Source organism: Globicephala melas, chromosome 11, assembly GCF_963455315.2.
Source record: "Globicephala melas chromosome 11, mGloMel1.2, whole genome shotgun sequence".
NCBI lineage: Eukaryota > Metazoa > Chordata > Mammalia > Artiodactyla > Delphinidae > Globicephala > Globicephala melas.
Genome location: NC_083324.2, coordinates 80,136,152 through 80,143,281, shown reverse-complemented (window position 1 = coordinate 80,143,281; position 7,130 = coordinate 80,136,152). Strand labels below are relative to the sequence as shown.

The following is a 7,130-nucleotide window of genomic DNA, read 5'->3' as shown; positions in this document are numbered from 1 at the left end:
TCAAATTCATCCCCGTTAAACTTAGTAAATCCCCACTTCTTGGAGATGTAGCTCTTCTGGCAGCCAGGGAACTTGAACTTGGCCCTGCAGAGGGCCTCAATCACATGCTCCTTGTTCTGTAGCTTGGTGTGGATGGACATTATGATTTGGCCAATGTGGACCCTGGCCACTGTGCCCTGGGGCTTTCCAAAGACGCCGCACATACCTGTCTGGAGCCTAGATTGGGGGCAGCATGCCAGTCATGAATGTCCACTGGAAAGGGCTGTCTCCAAGGTCCCTTAGGGCAACCCATTCAGGCAACAGGCTGCACACACTACTGAGGAGGCTGCTGTTTGCAACCATTGCACGCTGGGCCCCCATGGGGAAAGATGAGAATTGAGGAAAGTAAAATAAATGCAGACCACTTCTCTCACTGCAGCAAAGGGAAGATTGTTGCTACATAGGTCAGCAGGGCCAATAAAGGCTTTGTTAAATTCTGATTTGAAAGCAAAAAAGAGGAAGCACTATAAAGACTGATAAAAGAAAAAAGACTATGAAAACAATAACTCTAAAGGAGTTATGAAAAAAATAAAAAAATAAAGGAATTATGATCAAGACTACAGTTAGTTTGGAACTGGCTATATCTCTGGAGAAACATTTTGGAATTAGCTGTCTCTTTTCCCAGCTATGACCTCGGATTCCTGAAGGGACTATGTCTTGTTCACTGGTATCCATGGGACCTAGCACAATGCCTAACACAGCCTCTCAATAAAAGTTTGTTTCTGATGGACTCTTCCTTCAATATTTGAGGAGTACATGCTTAATGAGTGTCCTCAGTGGTCCATGGCCCACATCTATTGCAAAGAGAAAGAGTAATTTCCATGAGCAGTTTGCAAAGATCTTGGCTTCCCTAGAAAGTGCTCAGTTTGACAAACAAGAAGGATCACTTTGCTCCTTTCACCAGCCAAAACGAAGACTGTAGAAAGCTGTTTTAAACTTTCTCTCCTTACATTTGAATGGGATCACATATGGAGTCCCCCATATACCTAAGTGCACAAAGATGCAGTGTCTATTTCTCTACAAGTGGTCTGTTCTTCCTCACAAATCTCCCACCTATAAAGTTAGGACAGCCCACTGAACAAGATCATAAACAGACTTGTAAGCCATTCCAGAGAGATTTAGGTCTTACCCAATCAGTGAAGGATAAAAGTCACAATCAAGGATGACTGAGTAGGGGAATACTACAGAGTTCTGAGTCAGAAATATCACCGAGGAGGCAGTACAGAGGAAAGACTGGGAGTGAGGCAAGGGAGTGAGACCAAATGCTCAGATAAAGGTAGGGAGTCAGTTGCCACAGTATAAGGAAGGGCCTGAAATAGGACAGTCAAAGTGGAAAAGGAAGGAGGGGACAGCTAAGATGTTTAGAAATGTCAGAAACTGGCAATTAATTAAATGGGAGGGATACAGGAGAGGAATTACAACATAATTAACAAAGCAGTGAAGCATTGGATATCAACAGCAAAGAAAATGCCCTTTAAAAAGAAAAAAGAAAGAAAGGAAAAAAAAATTTCATTCCAGTAGTTTCACATCCTAAGGGTCAGGATCTCCACCTGGAATCTTTCTGTGGTGCTCTATGAGAACAGGGAGAGGACTTTAGAGGCTATCACTTTTGGGTCACTTCCTAAGCAGTGGAATTCTTAGGATGGGAGGGAGGACATTCTAGCTCCTCAGGGATTCACTGAAGTGAATGAGGGCATGATCAGTGACAACACTGTGTTGCTCCCAGGGCGGACAAAGGTCTGAGTGTGAGAGATACAGAGCTCCTGAAGTCTCTCTGACAGATAAACCCATCAGCCTCTGGAACCTAGCTAATCCTTCTCCAGTCCTAATCTCCTTAATCCTAAATCTGAGCTCAGTTATGCCAGCACCTCTAGAGTAAATCATAAGGTCTGAGACCTCAGCAACAAGAGAAGCAGAGCTGGACTCACTGAGGCAGCCAAAAGAAAGAGGGAGAGATGGAGAAATGCAAAATAACAGAAGATCTGACTCTACCACCTGGGTAGTGCCTTTCATTCTCCTGTGTTTTCCAGTAAGTCATTAGCAGATCATCTGCCATCTTCTTTTTCTTCAAGAACCAATCAAAACTCAAATTTGCATTTGGGAAACACAAACTTTCAGGAAGCCCAGAGACATCTTTTCAGGACCATGGAGAGCAGAAGGCGGTCGCTCCTGAGGAAACGTTCCATCTCAACATGAAGATGAGGGAAAGAAAGAATAAAGGGTAGTCATCAACGGAGAGCATTCAGGTGAGGTAGAAAGACTTGGAATATAAAATCCAAAAGGGCCCTATAGAACACCTAGTCTGAACTCCTCATAGGAGGGATACTCTTGAGCCAGAAAAGGAAGTTCTTCATACCTTCATTATAGCCAACAGTTCTCTTCAGCGACTTCTCTTAAAAGGAATCTATAGGGAATTGAGACTTTTTCAATTTCCTTGGAAGAAATGCATACAAAAAGAACCTTTGGTTGATGGTCCTAAAAAGCGCATTACAAACAAGAACTGAAATACTGATACCATAAAGGTAAAGAATCTCACCTAGGTAGGATAACACAAGAGCTGCCAACTCAAGGTTAGTCCTTGGGTCTCCTGACACCCGTGCAGTGTTTTCTTCTTTATAGTTGTTGAGTGGTTAAGGATTTAGATTCTCCTCTGGCTCTGCCATACACCAGCTGTGTGACCTCAGGCAAATTACTCATTCATTCCAAGCCTTGATTTCCTTCTTTGAGCTAAGGCTTCCTGTGTGTCAGACACTGTGAAGCAATGGGAAAACAAAGACAATTTCTGCTCTCAAGTAGTTCCTAGTCCAGTGGAGGACAGATATAAAAACATCAATAGGAGCTTCCCTGGTGGCGCAGTGGTTGAGAGTCCGCCTGCCGATGCAGGGGACAGGGGTTCATGCCCCGGTCCGGGAGGATCCCACATGCCGTGGAGCGACTGGGCCTGTCAGCCATGGCCGCTGAGCCTGCGTGTCCGGAGCCTGTGCTCCACAGCGGGAGAGGCCACGGCAGCGAGAGGCCCGTGTACCGCAAAAAAAAAAAAAAAAAAAAATCAATAGTTCAAGAACACTATAAAAGTACAGAAGTTTTGCAAAGAAAAATATTAACAACTTGGAGGTGGGAGCAAGATTAGGAGGAATCCAGGAAAACAAAGGCATCAAGCTGTGAAATAGGGCACTAGATTTAGGGAACTACAAATAACAATAACTTAGTTCTGATGGATGATAATTTGGCAGTGGGAAGAGCTGAAGTAATAAAACCTTCCACATACTAATGTTGTGGAAGTCAAAGGAGACAAAGCACTATATAGATAAATATTAGCTATGTATTATGCCAACAGCTACCCCTATGAGAAAAAGATTCCTTAATTCAACAAACATTTATAGAATACCTACTACATACTCACTGTACTAGGAGCAGCCACTTCTCCTTTTGATCCCCTCCCTAAAACAGAGCCAGCTTGAGAATCAAGAAAACCAAATTCTGCAATCTTTCCTGGAGGTAAAAGTGCCTCTTCTATGCATATCAAGTAAGGGCAGTGGAGGACAGCTTGACAATCCCATGATTCCTCTACTGAAGTGCCACTTAGATAAGCACATCTTGCACTTGTGTTATTTGAAAAAAGGCTTTGCCTACAGACCAAAGAATACCAGGGATGACCTCTGGTATGATCCCCTTGGCACCAAGTAATCAAGCAAGGTGGTATCACGACACAGAGTCAGATGATCAAAAGTGGCAAATTTCCCAGGCTCAGCTGACAATGAGAGCATACGTAAAAGTGGTTAGAAAAATCATCTTCATGCCAGTTACTATTTTCAACTTCTCCTACTTAGTACTAATTCTCTTAGCTTCCCATAACCAAATATTTGCATATGAACAAGTAGCAGCCATGGTTCTACAATCTGACTAGTCCACTGACCAACTCAATGTCTACATCAAGGACATCTGGATATTGCAGTGTCATGGAAACTTCTCTCTGGTGAAGTATCTACAGACACCAGTGAAATTTAAAATTTATACCCTATATTGGGTTGAATAGTGTCCCCCCAAAATTCATGTCCACTAGGAACCTCAGAATGCAATCTTATTTGGAAATAGGGTCTTTGTAAATGTAATCAAGTTAAAATGAGGGCATACTGGATTAAGGTGGGCATTAATCCAATGACTGATGTTCTTTTTAGAAGAAGGAATTTTGGACATGGACACAGACACACAGACACACAACGAGAACACCATGTGACAGTGGAGAGAGAGACTGCCAAGAAACAAAGGATTGCCGGCCACCACAAGAAGCTAGGAGAGAGGCATGGAACATATTCTCCCTCAAAGCCTCCAGAAGCAATCAACCTGACCAACACCTTGATTTCAGTCTTCCTCCAGAACTGTGAGAAAATAAATTTTGTTCTTTTAAGCCACCAGTTTGTGATACCTTGTTATAGCAATGCTAGGAAACTAATACATAACCCCCTCCCAGTACATGGTTTCCTTCTATGTGCCCTAGGATTTAGGATTTTTTTTATCTTCTCAGACAGAAAAGGATAGATATCAGTGCTAGTAACTGTATTAGCACATGGAAAGGGGTACTCGTGAGAGCAACAGAATGACTGAGCAGTTCAAACCAAAAGAGCACCTTCACAGGCGATGTAAAGGGCAGGGAAATTTACTTCTGAAGGCTCTATAAATTGAGACCCTTTAATCTCTGCAGTAGTTTTTTAAAATATCTACAAATTCTTCGATACTCTAGGGAGGGAGAAAAGGGCAGCAGTTAAGAAGAATTCCTGGAACTCAGTAACACATTAGTTGTGAAAGAGAGAGAGGGAAAAATCTCAGTTCATACATGTTGAACTCCAGATGTGTGAGTTTCAGGAGAGACATATAAGCCAGAAACAAATTTTGAGAAACTTTAGCATACAGATTAGCAGATCTCAAATGAGCTTCTCTGGCCAAATGCACAAGAACTGTCTGGGGAAACCTATGAAAACACAGAGTGCCAGTTAATATTTAAATGAACTCTATAATTAAAAATTTACTACTACTAGTAAGAGATTGTGATGGAGGTCTAGATATGAGAAATAATCAAATATCAATTATTTCTTACTTCTTTATCCAAGCAATGAAGCACCTGGTATGCTTATCAGAAACAGCCAAAAAAATGGTAACAGCCAAAAAAACAGCCAAAAATTCATAACAGCCCAAAAAAATGCTAAATTAATCTGTTTTTTAAAAATGAAGATCTTGGGACTTCCCTGGTGGCACAGTGGTCGAGAATCCACCTGCCAATGCAGGGGACACGGGTTTGAGCCCTGGTCTGGGAAGATCCCACATGCCGTGGAGCAACTAAGCCCATGTGCCATAACTACTGAGCCTGCGCTCTAGAGCCCACAAGCCACAACTACTGAACCCGTGTGCCACAACTACTGAAACCCGCTCGCCTAGAGCCCGAGCTCCGCAACAAGAGAAGCCACCACAGTGAGAAACTCGCGCACCACAACAAAGAGTAGCCCCCGCTTGCAGGAACTAGAGAAAGCCTGTGCACAGCAACAAAGACCCAGCACAGCTAAAATTAAATAAATTTTTTTTAAAAAATGAAGATCTATTGAAGAAATAAAATAAGACCTAAATAAATGGAAAGCAAACCACATTCTTGGCTGGGAAGACACATAAAAAATGCCAACAATACCCAAATTAAATTATACATTTAATGTTTTTCTGTTTAGAATCACAATAGGTTTTTCTCTTTTTCTTTGACGGGAGGGAACAGTAAAAAATGATTTCAGAGTGTATACGGAATACATGTCCAAAAACATCTAAGAAAAAGTATAAAAATAACAGGAAAGAGAGACTTGCCTGTCTAGATTTCAGAAAATACTATAAAATCAATGAAATAAAATCTATGGTGTTGGTGTTAAGAAGAGATAAATAGAAGATTAGAATATAGAATCAAAAATCCAGAAACAGATCTCACTATGAAAGAATTTCAGATATGACAAGTGTGATAGTTTAATTCAATGAAAAGAGGGTGATTATTTAATAAATGTAGCTAGCACAACTAGCCATCCATCTAAGCCATCTAATGCATGCTATTCAACAGTAACCACTAGCCACATGTGGCCACTGAGCACCTAAAATGCACCTAGTCTAGAATTGAGATTTGATGAGTGTAAAATATACATTGGATTTCAAAGACTTAGTCTGAGAAAACATAAAATATCCCACTAATAATTGCTTAAAATGGATTACATGTAAAAATATTTTTGATATAATGGGTTAAGTTGGTGAAATAAAACATTACGATTAATTTCACTTGTTTCTTTTTACTTTTTTTAATGCAACTTTGACTTAAAATTACTTAAGTATCTTGCATTTTATTTCTACTGGACAGCACTGCTCTAGAGAAAAATAAAGATCTTCCCTTTACATCATATTTTTAAAAACAAAGATAAAGACTTAAATGTAAAAAATAAAAAACACTGTAAGAAAACCTAGGGAAGTAAATTAGAATCTGAGGGTCAGGCTAGATTTCTTAATGAGGACAGTGTGTCATGTGTGTGTATGTATGTATGTATAAATTGATAAGCAAAAGACAGACAACCCAACAGGAAAAACAGGCAAAAGACAGGATTGGAAATGCACAGAAAACAAATCCCAATAACAAACAAACAAATAACAACAAAAAGATATTCAAAATTACTAAGTAAGAAAAAGTGTAATTCAAATAACCAAGACATTTTTTACTGGCCAGAGAAAATAAAAGCAGATAATAACTCTCTCTCCTGGGGATGTGGGAAAGGAGAAAGTTCATACACTGCTGCCAAGGTAAATGTAAAGAATAACAGCCTTCTTAAAAAGCAGTAAGGGGGCTTCCCCAGTGGCGCAGTGATTAAGAATCCGCCTACTACTACCACAACTACTGCAGCCCGCACACCTAGAGCCCATGCTCTGCAACAAGAGAAGCCACCGCAATGAGAAGCCCACACACCACAACGAAGAGTAGCCCCTGCTCGCCGCAACTAAAGAAAGCCCACATGCAGCAACAAAGACCCAACACAACCAAAATTTAAATTTTTTTTAAAAATGCTGTAATGAAATATGCA

At 40.7% G+C, this 7,130-nt stretch overlaps 1 pseudogene; it reads right to left on the bottom strand.

Annotated features, from left to right (window-relative positions):
- Positions 1–260: 260 nt before the first annotated feature.
- On the bottom strand, positions 261–418 carry LOC115849660 (small nucleolar RNA SNORA70; annotated as a pseudogene).
- Positions 419–7,130: the final 6,712 nt, after the last annotated feature.